Raw genomic sequence first — 12,932 nt, 5'->3', positions numbered from 1 at the left:
CCCCACATGATTGCTCTTTTTCCCGGTAGGACTAATTCAGTCTTGCCAGGGTTAAGTTTAAGGTGATTGATATTCATCCAGCGCTGGATGTGGAGCATAGTAGCTTGGAATTCAGAGGCAGAGTTAGAGCCATCCAGTGTAAAAACAATTTGGAGATCATCGGCATAGTTAAAGGTCGTGACCTTCCTTTGTTTTAAGGAGTTGATGAGGGGTTTAAGATAAAGATTGAATAAGAGAGGGGAGAGGGACGAGCCCTGGGGAACCCCGCAGGAAGTGGCGATCATGGGAGCAGTAAAGGTGCCAAAACGTACGGCCTGAGTTCTTTCTTTAAGAAATGATTGGATCCAATTGAATGCCGGTCCTTGAATGCCTGCTTGTTCGACACGGGTTAATAAAATGTTGTGATCCACCGTGTCGAACGCAGCCGACAGATCCAGAAGAATAAGTGCCTGATGAATGCCTTTGTCAGCGTTGGCTCGCAAAGTGTCTAACATAGCGAGGATGACAGTTTCAGTAGAGTGAGTGGGGCGAAACCCAGCTTGGTTAGGTTCTAGATGGTCAGATTGTTCAATGAAGTTCGAGAGGGACCTGGCGACGTGGGCCTCAAGAATCTTCGCAAGGAACGGAAGCAGAGAGATAGGGCGATAGTTGGAGTGATTCAGTGGGTCGGCCCCAGGTTTTTTTAGTAGTGGGACCACTATCGCGTTCTTAAAAGCCGTGGGGATCTTGCCTTGGAGGAGAGATTCATTTAAGAGGGGGAGAACAGCATGGGGGAGGTTGACAAGGACCTCTTTTAGAATAGGTGGGGGACAGCAGTCGTTGGGGGATACGGATTTAACTCGATCTAACAGGTCTAATAAGGTTTGGGGGCATAAGGCAGGGAAATGATCTAGGATGGAGGCGTTGGTTGTGACGACGTCCATGTTGTCTGGGCAGCAGATGGCGGGAATGCTAGCTTTGATGGGAGAAATTTTATCCAAGAAGTAGGTATTGAGGGAGTTACAGAACTCCTGAGTAGGAGGCTGAATGAGGTGAATTCTGTCTGTGTTGCAGAGATTGTTAATTATATTAAAAATGTCTTTAGATTTGTTTTGGGCAGTGAGTATTCTAGCAGAGAAGAATGCAGCTTTAGCTACACGTATGGCCTTTTCATTCCGGGCTAGGGAGAACACAGTTTTGTCCTCTGTAGTATAGTTTAGTCTCCATTTTCTTTCTTTTTGCCGTAGCTCAAGTTTATGTTTTTTAAGCTCGGAGGAGAACCACTTATGTGCGTCAGTGTGACGAGACCGTGTGAATTTGGTGAGAGGGGCATGAGAATCACAGACCCTTAAGAGCCAGTCTGAGATCAAAGGGTTCATAGAGTTGAGGTCTGAGTTAAAAGGGGGTATCGACCTCGCTAAGAAGTTAGCGAAGCCTAATTTGTCTACAGAACTCCATCTTCTAGACATACCTCCGCTTGTTGAGGGAGTCTTAGTTTTAGTGATGGGAGTGATCGTAAAATTAATAAGGTAGTGGTCAGACCATATACAGGGTGATACAAGAAGCTCCGAAAGGGTAAGATTTGAAGACCATATTTGGTCCAAAACGTGTCCTTTAACATGGGTGGGAGAGGAGACGTGTTGAGTGAAGTTTAAATTGGTTAGGAATTCCGTAAGTTCCGCAGCATGTGGCCCGCCCCGGGCGTCATTGAACCAATAGTTCAGGTCGCCTATGAGCAATATGCTGGCATAATTAGTGAACAAGTTGGCCATTTGTTCGCTAAGGGCAGACGGGAAGGTGGGCATGGCATGAGGGGGTCGGTACAATATCACAAAGATGATGGAGCCGGTCATGGCGTCTAATTTAATAACTAAGTTCTCCACCTCAGGGAGAGCCAGAGGGGTAAGTGCATTGGAGACATAATCTTTGTGGATGATGGCGGCGACTCCACCACCATTTTTGCCCTGATGTCGATTAGCTGCTAGTATGTAGCATTCCGAAGGGAGTGCTGCTAAGATATCGGGTGCAGAATCCTGGGTGAGCCAAGTCTCAGTAATCAAAAGAATATCTGGTTTCTCCAGGTTAAGTAGCAAAAAGATATCCAGTTGGTGTTTAACCATTGAGCGGGTGTTAAAATATAATATATGTAGAGCGGTCTGCGTAAAGGTTTTGGGGCAAATGGTAATAGGGTGGTGAGAGCCTCGGGTGAGGGGGGTGACTTGTTGATGAGGTTTAAAGTATATCCTATGTTCCCTGAGGCAGTTGAGAGTGGCCAGGTTGAGGGGTGAGCTACGGGTGGCTAGCGAGCGCAGCGTTTTGGGGGAGTAGGTAATAATATGTCCATGGTTTTTGGTCCCAGGTCCCGGCTGGGCATGGACGGGCGCAGACGGGCTCCCGCGCTGCCGCGGACATATGTAGCTAAGCCCCGCCCTCTTTCTCCTCCTCCTTGCGGCCGATAGGCTGGGGCCTGGGGAGGGGAGTGTCAGGAAGGCAGACGAGGGTGAAACGAATTTGAGCAGTGCCGTGGGTTAAAACAATACAATCCAAAGTTTTAGGTAAGTTTTTACAAGTTTTAAAAGTACATTAGAGCAATACAGCAGAGCGCGATACGAGCGGCTGTCCGCGCGGGAGCTTCGGCAACAATTCCCTGCTGCCGCTGACATATGTAGCTAAGCCCCACCCTCTTTCTCCTCCTCCTTGCGGTCGATAGGCTGGGGCCTGGGGAGGGGAGTGTCAGGAAGGCAGACGAGGGTGAAACGAATTTGAGCAGTGCCGTGGGTTAAAACAATACAATACAAAGTTTTAGGTAAGTTTTTACAAGTTTTAAAAGTACATCAGAGCAATACAGCAGAGCGCGATACGAGCGGCTGTCCGCACGGTAGCTTCCTCAACAATGAGTAAGGTGTCCCCTTTGGACACCTTACTCTTTGGGAATCACGATGGCAACTTCGAGTATGTAGTGGTCCAGCACACAACTGCTAATACTTATTAAAGTATTTCAAAATGAAAAGCTTTAAATAAAAAAAGAATAAGCAGCCCAAGGCAATTTGGCTGCATTAAAAAAAGGTATTCTGTTTTGAAATGCAATTAGAGGGATGTTGGTCTGCAGCCCCTTGCAGGCCTCCATCACCGTGATTGTAGCCTATCACAGGGGGTTGCAAATTGCAACCTGCCCAAGGAATAATAATTAGGAAGGGATTTCATGCCCCATGCAAGTCCCTTTTTTGCAAACTAAGCTATTAGTACATGGGTAGGTTTGTAAAATGACACAAGGTTTGCAAGAAGCCAGTACGCAATATTCAAATCCAGTCCTAATACATTTGGTCCCATAACACTTGCCAAGACATTGCTTGAGTGGTAGTCATGCTGTACAAAACATGCTCTACAAAAACCCCAAAAATAAATAAATAGAAATTGAGAAAGCAATGCACCGTTAGGTAATCCGGAAAAACAGAACTAATTTGGAAGAAATGGTCACAGTGCTGTACAACTACCCAAGCACTCTTATGACAGAACCTCTGTCCCTCCCGTGAGAAACAGTAATAGCCTGTCTCATGAATGTGTTCATACCCACATACAAAAGCCACCCTTGGCCAGATGTGAAATCAAAATTTCAAGATACCTCCATACAAGCAGACAGCCTTGCCTTACCCTATTACGAGACAAATAATGGACAACACCATAAAAGTCATACACTTCTTAAGAGTAAACTCATACATTAGTTAACAACGCATGATACGTGATCGGAGTGTTTCACTTTTAGCCGAGAGAATTGGCAGTGCTGGTGCACAGCTGCTGGGTGGAAGCGGCAGCTTGGTAGCAGTGAAGCTCACCTGCTCCACATGCATGAGTGAAGATGCTGTAAGAAAAAGGCAGGAGATGTAGAGAGGCAGCAATACCTCCTGACACTGAGGACTCCACCTTTTCGTGTTTTCTCGCAGCCTAAATAGCCCTTTCACCTGAGGACCACAGCTGGGTTTAAGTAAGAGAAGAAGATAATTGTGTGAGTGGGTCAATTGTGAGCCACGAGTAGCCTGAGGAAGAGTGAGAAAGACCTGGGTCCAGTGCTTGGAGATTACTGGGAAGTTGTGGAGACTGGTGTGGGGCATTAGTGTAGTATGCTGCAAAGGCCTTGAACTTGCTAAAGTCAGACTGTAGTTTAAGTGGGACATGAACCCACAGGCTCCCTGCACACCTATGTGAGGTTCAAGCAGGAGTAGATGTGTGCATATTTGCATACCACTATTATCTCGCAGAAGTGGGCACTGCAGTAAGGAGCATAGGACTCATATGCCTATGAAACGCTCTGATATGGTCATTTCTGTCATTCCCAAAAGGAGAACAAAAGAATCCAGAACATCATTGTCATTGGGCTCAATTAAGTAGCTCCCAGGACAAAGAAGTTACTTTTAAATTTGCCAGACATATTCTCCTCTAGCCTGGAAAAGAAAACAGCAATAAGTCTTATGAAGTCCAGAGAAGTGCAAAAGGATGAACACAAGACAGAACTAAGTGAAAAGTCGGAGAGAGAGCCTCAAGCAGCTGAGAATGAGAAGCACTTTTAAGGTGAAAATAGATGGGATTAAGACCAGTGGGATGGTGCCTGGACCTGGTCTGTGTTGACTGACTCACTCTAGTTGAAAGTACTGTGCTGATGCACCCAAGAGAGTCAGAGTTAAGTGACATCTCGAAGATGGGGAGAGGGCAAAAGAGGAGAGGCGTGGTAGAGGGCTTCAATGTCAAGACAAAATATGAATGTTGAGCATGGACAAAACACAGTAGGCACACATTTTGGAGAAAAGCTGGTGTGCCAAAGTCTGTCTATAACGCATCAACAAATTAATGCTGAATACATAAAACCCCATAAAAACTGACTAAGTGTTTTAAATTCAAGATGACAAACAAGCCAAAAGGTTTCAAAATGTAATCTCCACTAAAAGTAACCTGTTGTAAAGCGACTCTAGCCCAGATATACAGAAATCCATACAAACTCCTCTGCAAGCGCCTTACACAGCCAATAATCATTTGAAGGGCAGAGTAATAACAAATGAGAAAAACCAGAGGTGATAATTCGGGCATGATACAGGTTAAGGAGATGCAAAGAACCCCAAGGCATTATTGTCAACATTTCCAGTGAAGGCAACTCAAGATACGGGGGTGAAAAGAACAGCGTCTTTGAAAATGTCCAGAGAATTGGTAAACAGGAACCTTATGAGACTCTAAGAAAAAGGTCCCTGACATGACTAGCAGTAAGGCAGGCCCAGAGCTTGTAATCAGTAACAAACATTGGCAAAGCCAATAAGTCTTATCTATTTGAGATCTATTGGCTTTGTTGGAGTAGAGTGGCATTGTTGTGGCGTGGAGTGCAATGGCACTGTATGGCGTGGAGTGGCACTATATGGCGTGGAGTGGCAGTGAATGGCGTGGAGTGGCACTGAGTAGAGTGAAGTGGCATTGTGTGATGTGGAGTAAGATTTTGTGGCATGGGATGGAGTGGCATTGTAGGGCATGAAGTGGCATTGCGAGCCTTGAATTGGAGTGACACTTTGTGGTTTGGAGTGGAGTGGCATTGTGTGGAGTGGAACAGAGTGGCATTGTGTGGAATGGAGCAGTGACATTGTGTGGTGAGGAGTGAAGTGGCATTGTGTGGTTGTGTGGAGTGGAATGTCATTGTGAGGAGTGGAATGCCATTCTGTGGAGTGGAACGGCATTGTGAAAAGTGGAGTGACATTATGCTGTGTGGAGAGTAGGGGCATTGTGTGGAGTGGAGTGGCAATCTGTGGAGTGTAACTGAGGAACACTGAGTGAAATTGAGTGGCATTGAGTGCAGTGTCATGGAATGGAGTGGCATAATGTGGCATGGCACTTAGTGGAGTGAAGTAGCGTACCATAAAAACTTCAACACCTCGTCAGGGGTAGTAAGCACAATATAAGTGCAATTACAATGAGTGGAATGGCACCGAGTGGAGTGGAGGGAAATGGCATTGTGTGAAGTGGAATAGCATTGTGTGGAGTGGCATTGTTTGGTGTGGAGTAGAGTGCAGTGGCATTGATTAGAGTGCCATGGCATTGTGTGGAGTTGCATTGTGTGTTGCAGAATGGAGTGGCACTGTGTGGCTTGGAGTGGCATTGTGTGGTGTGGAGTGTAATAGCATTGACTAGAGTGGAGTGGCATTGTATGGCTTGGAGTGTAGCAGCATTCTGTGAGTGGAATGGAGCGGCATTGGGTGGAGTGGCCTTGAGTGGATTGGCAATGTGTGGAGCGGAGTGCCAATGTGTAGGCAGAGTAGCAGTGAGTGGAGTGGAGTGGCACTGTGTAGAGTGGAATGTGTTAGACCTGCCAGCCCTTTGGCTGTCCCCTCCTCATTTTTTTCTTCCTTTACCCTCTAATTTTTCTGTCCACTAGTTTTTTTTGGTGTTGACTTAGAGGCTCTGGGTGCCCCATCATCACTAATTGATGGTGTGGCGCAAGGCGCTTCCCTAAAATGGAGGGAGGGAGAGAGCTCCTCCACAAAATGCTGGCCTAAACTGTCACCTTAGAACCTAGGCCATAGGCTGGCATGAGGAGTTCCAGAACCTTCTGGGCCACTCTAGCCAGTCAGGGCCCAGGCTATATATAGAGGTGAGGTGCGACGGCCATTTTGGGGGGTGAACTGAGGTAGTCAGGAGTAAGGCACCGGAGGGGGGAGGTAGGAGCGCCAGAGGGGGGGAACTGACTGTTCTTAGGGCCTGCTTTTTCTCCCCCCTCGGTTGACACCACCCCCTACCTCGAGACCTAGCCCTGCCTTCAGCCTCTGACCCTGGGATCACGTCAACTTTTTTTGTGCTCCCCGCCTAGTCAGGACCCCTGAAGAGAACTGGGGAAGAGAGTGACCATTTCTGACCTTATCCACCATTTTCCTGACTGTGCCTGGGTCCCCCCTATCTTGTTCCGCCACTGGCGTGTGGCCTGCCGCATTCCAACCAACCTGTCCTGAGCCTGGGCGTCGCTGTGAGGAGACAGGGGGCGCTAGGCGCCGAACACTTCGCCACCCCCGAACTGCCGGCCACCCCTTAATTTGTGCCACCCCCGTCGGGGCTGTCCCAGAGAATAGCTCACCGCTGCGGCCCAGGGCCGGAAAGATCGCCCCCATAGTCATCGGGGCCCGTGGAAAAGCCCAGGGCCCCATCGCTGCCGTCAGAAGGCAGGAAAGCCCACTGGAACCCTGCGAAGGCCTCACCAGGCCTGGAGCCATCCTGTGAGGACTGCGCAAGGCCGTGAAGTGGATTCCCCCCCATCACGTGACGGGGCGGACTGCGAGACGCGGCCCCTGCAGCCGGGTGATTTGCCGACTGGGCTGCGCCCCGCAGGTCGCGCTGCATCGGCAGCTGCGGGCGCGGGCCCTGGAAGTCTGAGGGAAACTCCGGAGCCGTCTGGAGTCCTGCGGAGCCCCCACCACCACGCCGGACCACGCCGAGTGGAGCGCTGACTGAGAGGAGGTCCGTGAGGGGCGAAAACCAGCGCAGGGGCCGAGAGAAGGCTGAGGAGAAAGGTAACCCCTGGGGGAGGCGGGCGGAAGGCCGTAGAGAGGCCCAGAGTTCGCCCCTCCCCTGGGGAGGCCCAGTGAGCCACAACATTTCCCCCTGACCTGGGACCCACCTCACCAGCATCTCCTGCCTCTGTAGGGCTCCAGGACAAGGAAGTTGGGACCCGAGGACCTCGCCTCAGACGGAGAGTCCCGTTAAGGCCTTAGGTACTTGCCGGGGATAGCACTAATGAGGTACTGAGTACACCGCTAAGCGGAAGGGCCACTTTTAAGGCGCTATGAAATTACCAAGTGCAGTGCTATGTTAATGACTCTATTTAAGGCACTATGAAAGTACCAAGTGCAGTGCTATGTTAATGACTCTATTTAAGGCGCTATGAAATTACCAAGTGCAGTGCTATGTTAATTACTTTATTTAAGGCACTATGAAATTACTATGTGTAGTGCTACATAAATGACTCTATTTAAGGCGCTATGAAATTGCTATGTGCAGCGCTATGTTAATGACTCTATTTAAGGCGCTATGAAATTGCTATGTGCAGCGCTATGTTAATGACTCTATTTAAGGCGCTATGAAATTGCTATGTGCAGCGCTATGTTTAATGACTCTATTTAAAGCGTTATTGAATTTGCTGTGCTGTGTTTGACCACCAGGTGGCGTGCTTGATTTCACATCGGGGCTAAGGTACTTAAGTACTGCCAATTTAACCACAACGAAATGTTTTGACCCTAATGTGGTGTAGATAAAAACTGATTGGTTTCATTTGAAAGTAAAGAGAAACCTGATAAAAGGAAAGATAAAGCTTTTCTAACTTTTATAATACCTTGGTGTAGTGTTGTTTTTAGTGGTGATACGCTGGAGTGCTGAGGTGAGTGTGATGCAAGCACGACATGTTACTCCGGAACGAGGCCTTTCCACCTGAGCCAAGCTACCCTAGGACTTTAGGTCCAACAGAATGGAGTAGCACTGTGTGGAGTGGAATGGCATGGAGTGGAGTGGCATAGTTTGGAGTGGCATGAAATAGAAGGTAGTGGCATAAAGTAAAGTGCAGTGGCATTGTGTGTTGTGGAGTGAAGTGGTACTGTGTGGTGTGCAGTGGAATTGAGTGGAGTGCAGGGGCACTGGGCAGAGTGCAGTGGCATTGTGTGATGTAGAGGGGAGTAACGTGTACAGTGTAGTAGCATTGTGTTAAGTGGACTGGCGTTGTGTGGCTTGGAGTGTAGTTGCATTGTGTGGTGTGGAGTGGCACTGTGTGAAGTGGGGTGGCATTGTGTGGTACGGAGTGGAGAGGCATGGAGTGAGATTTCATTGGGTGGAGAGGCATTGTGTAGATTGGAGTTGAATTGTCTGGCGTAGAGTGGAGGGGAATTGTGTGTCATGAAGTGGAGTTGAATTGTGGTGTGTGACATGTAGAGTGGAATAGTGTGGAGTAAAGTGGAATTGTGTGGAGTGGAATTGTGCAGACTGGAGTAAAATTATGTGTTGTGGAATTGTGTGGCATAGAGTGCAATTGTGTGGAGTGGAACTGTGTGGATGGTGTTGAGTGGAATTGTGCGGCATGGGATGGAATTGTGCGCTGTGGAGTAGACTTGTATGGAGTGTAGTGGACTCGTATGGAGCAGAGTGGAATTGTATCACATGGTGGGGAATTATGTGGCGTACAGTGCAATTCTGTGGAGTGGAATTGTGTGGCAGAATGGAGTGGAATTGTATGGAGGACAGGGGAATGGAACTGTATAGAGTGAAGTGGACTTGTGTGGCATAGAGAAGTATTATGTGGCATGGTGGTAAAGGTGTGTGGTGTGGAATTGTGTGGCATGGAGTGGAATTGTGTGAAGTTACATTTTGTGAGGAGTGGAGCAGATTTGTGTGGAGTTGAATTGTGTGGAGTAGCATTGTGTGGCATAGAGTGGAACTTTGTGGTGTGGCATGGACTTGTATGGAGTGGAGTGGACTTGTGTGGCATGCAGTGCACTTCTATGTGGAGTAGCACTGTGTGGCATGAAGTGGAACCATGTGGTGTGGTGTGGACTTGTATGGAGTAGAGTGGACTTGCATGGAGTGGAGTGGAATTGTGTGGCGTGGAGGGGAATTTATGGAGTGGGGTGGCATGAAACTGTGTGACATCGAATTGAATTATGTGGCATAGAGTGGCGTGGAACTGTGAGGTAAGGGGTGGAGAGGAACTGTGTGGAATGGAGTAGCACTGTGTGGAATAGAGTGGCACTGTATGGCATGGAGTGGTGTGGAATTGTGTGGAGAAAAATATGTGGCATGGTGTGGAATTAAATGGTGTGGAGTGGCGTGGAACTGGGTGGTGTGAGTGGAATTGTGTAGCATGGCATGGAGTAACATGGGATTCTGTGGTATGGAACTGTGTGGTATGAAGTGGAAATGTATGAATGGAATTGTGTAGAGTGGAGTGAAGTAGAATTGCGTGGTATGGAGTAGAATTGCGTGGCATGGAGTGCAATTGTGTGGATTGGAGCGGAATTGTGCTGAGTGGAGTGGAAGTGTGTGGCATGTAGTGAAGTGGTATGGATTCTGTAGCATGGAACTGTGTGGTATGGAGTGGAATAGTGTGGAGTGGACTGGAATTGTGTGGAGCGGCATTGTGTGGAATGGGGTGGAGTGAAATGAAATGAGTGTATGGCATTGAGTGGAGTGACATTGCGTGGTGTGGAGTGGCATTGTGTGGGGTGAACCAGAGTGGCATTGTGTGATGTGAAGTGGAATGGCATTGTGTGGTTGCATGGAGTGGCATTGTGTGGGGGGAGCAGACTGGCATTGTGTGATATGGAGTAGATTGACATTGTGTGTTCACATGGAGTGGGCATGTTGTGAAGTAGCATGGAGTGGAGTGGCATTGTGTGACATCGGGTGTCACTGAGAGGACTAGAGGGACAGTGTGTGGTGTGAAGAGGAGTGGCATTGAGTGGAGCAGAGTGACATCGATGTGTAGTAGAGTGGCATTGTGGTGTGACATGGAGTGGTGTGGAGTGGCATTGTGTGGCTGGAGTGGGGTGGTCCTGAGTAGCATGGAGTGGAATTTTTGTGGAGTGGAATAGTGTGGAGTGGCATTGTGTGGAATGGAGCGGAGACGAATAAGTGTAGTGGAGTGGCACTGTGTGTAGTGGAGCAGAGTGGCATTGTGGGAAGTGGAGTGAAGTGATAGTGCTGTAGCATTAAATGTGTGGCATTGTGGGGCTGGAGTGGAGTGACGCTGAGTAGCAAGGAGTGGAATTTTTGTGGAGTGGAATTGTGTGGAGTGGCATTGTGTGGAATGGAACATAGTGGAATGAGTGGAGTGGCATTGTGTGTAGTAGAGCAGAGTGGCATTGTGGGATGTGGAGTGGAGTGGTATTGTGCAGTTGCATCAAATTGTGTGGCGTGGAGTGTAATTGTGTAGTGTGGAGTGTAATTGTGTGGCATGGAGTTATATAGTGAGCGTGGAACTGTATGAAGTGAAGTGGAACTGTGTGGCATGGAAATGTGCAGGGTGGAGGGGAATTGTGCAGGTGCAGTGGAATTGTGTGTAGTGTAATCATGTGGCATGGAGTGGAACTGTGACGAGGAGTGAAACTGAGTCAAGTGGAATTGTCTGGTGTGGAATTGTGTTGCGTGGAGTGGAATTGTGAGGCATCCAGTGGAGTGTCGTTAAATTGTGTTAGCGGAAAGGACTGGAATTGCATGGAGGGGAACTGTGTGGCGTGGAGTGGAACTGTGTGGCCTAGAGTGGAACTGTGTGGCCTAGAGTGGAACTGTGTTGAGTGGAATTGTGTGGTGTGGAATGGAGTGGTGAGGAGTGGAAATGTATGGCATAAAGTGGTATAAAGTTGTTTGGAGTGGAATTGTGTGGCATGGAGTAGAACTGTGTACAGTGAAAAGGAATGGAGTGGAATTGTGTGGCATGCAGTGGCATGGAATTGTCTGGCATGGTTTGGCATTACATTGTGCATCATGGAGAGGAATTGTCTGGTGTGGAGTAGAGTGTAACTGTGTGGCGTGGAATGGTATATAGTGAAGTGGGAATTGTGTGGCATGGACATGTGCGGGTGGGGTTGAATTGTGTAGGTGCAGTGGAATTGTGGGGCGTGGAATTGTTTGGCATGGAGCGGAATTGTGCTGAGTGGAGTGGAACTGTGAAGAGGAGTGAAATTGAGTCAAGTGTAATTAAGTGGGGTGGAGCTGAACTGAATTGTGAGGCATCTAGTGGAGTGGCATGGAAGTGTGTGAGTGGAATGGACTGTAATTGCATGGAGGGGAACTGTGTGGTGTGGAGTGGAACTGTGTGTCGTGGAATTGTGTGGTGTGGAATGGAAATGTGTGTTATAGAGTGGTGTGGAATTGTGTGGATTGGAATCGTGTGGCATGGTGCGGAATTGCATTGTATGGAATTGAGTGACATTGGGTTATGGAGAATAGTGTACCATGGAGGGACGTGGAATTCTGTGGCATGGAATTGTATGGTGTGAAGTGCAATTCTGTGGCATGGAGGGGAGGGGAATTCTGTGGCATGTAGTTGAAAAGTGTGGCGTAGAATTGTGTGGAATGAAGTGGCACTGTGTGGCATGGAAATGTGGGGGGTGGAGTGAAACTGTGTGGATGCAGTGGAACTGTGTGGATTGGAATTGTGTGGAGTGGAGTGGAACTGTGTGAAGTGGAGTGAAATTGTGTCAAATGGAATTGTATTGTGTGGAATTGTGTGGCCTGGAGTGGAATTGTGAGGCATTGAGGGGAGTAGCATAAAACTGTGTGAGTGGAATTGTGTGGAGTGGAACAGTGTGGCATGGAGTAGAACTGTGTGATGTGGTGTGGAGTTATGTGGCGAGGAGAGGAGAGGAAATGTGTGAAGTGGATTTGTATCGCATGGAATTGTGGCATGGAGTTGAATTGTGTGGTGTGGAGTAGTGTGGCACAGAGTGGAACTGGGTGGTGTGGAGAGGAATTGTGTTGAGTGGAGTAGAATTGTGTGGAATAGAGTGGAATTGAGTGGAGTGGAATTGTGTGGCGTGGAATGGAGTGAAAATGTGCAGAGTGAAATTGTGTGGCGTGGAGTGGAACTGTGTGACATGGAATTATTTGAAGTGGAGTGGTGTGGAACTGTGTGGAGCAGAAGAAGAAAAAGTACTCCAATCATAGCCGGAGCAGTGGACGGATACTAATTAAGATGATTCAATCTCTGCTTGGCCCATGCAACAAAGAAAGAAAAGGAAGTGACGCCTGGCACATGCTAGCCAACAAGATGGCAGCAAAGAACAGTAATTGTGATACCAACTAATGGTAAGCAATGGGAGGGTGCCAATCCCTTCATGGTAAACAACACTTCTGCCACTGACAGTGCTGCACTGTTGGCAGGCGAAACCTAAAAGGAATACATATGCAAGAGTAAGACACCTACTACAACTAAATCATAGTTTTATTTG

General features: G+C 48.1%; 1 protein-coding gene across 2 annotated transcripts in view; it reads right to left on the bottom strand.

Moving 5' to 3' along the window:
- The window catches only part of RSPH3 (radial spoke head 3), a 141,980-nt gene that overhangs the window by 54,129 nt on the left and 74,919 nt on the right, over positions 1 to 12,932 (bottom strand). The gene's annotated exons all lie outside the window — the stretch shown is intronic.

The sequence above is a fragment of the Triturus cristatus genome, chromosome 6, assembly GCF_964204655.1.
Source record: "Triturus cristatus chromosome 6, aTriCri1.1, whole genome shotgun sequence".
Classification (NCBI taxonomy): Eukaryota; Metazoa; Chordata; class Amphibia; order Caudata; family Salamandridae; genus Triturus; species Triturus cristatus.
This window is presented reverse-complemented; position numbering and strand designations above follow the sequence as displayed.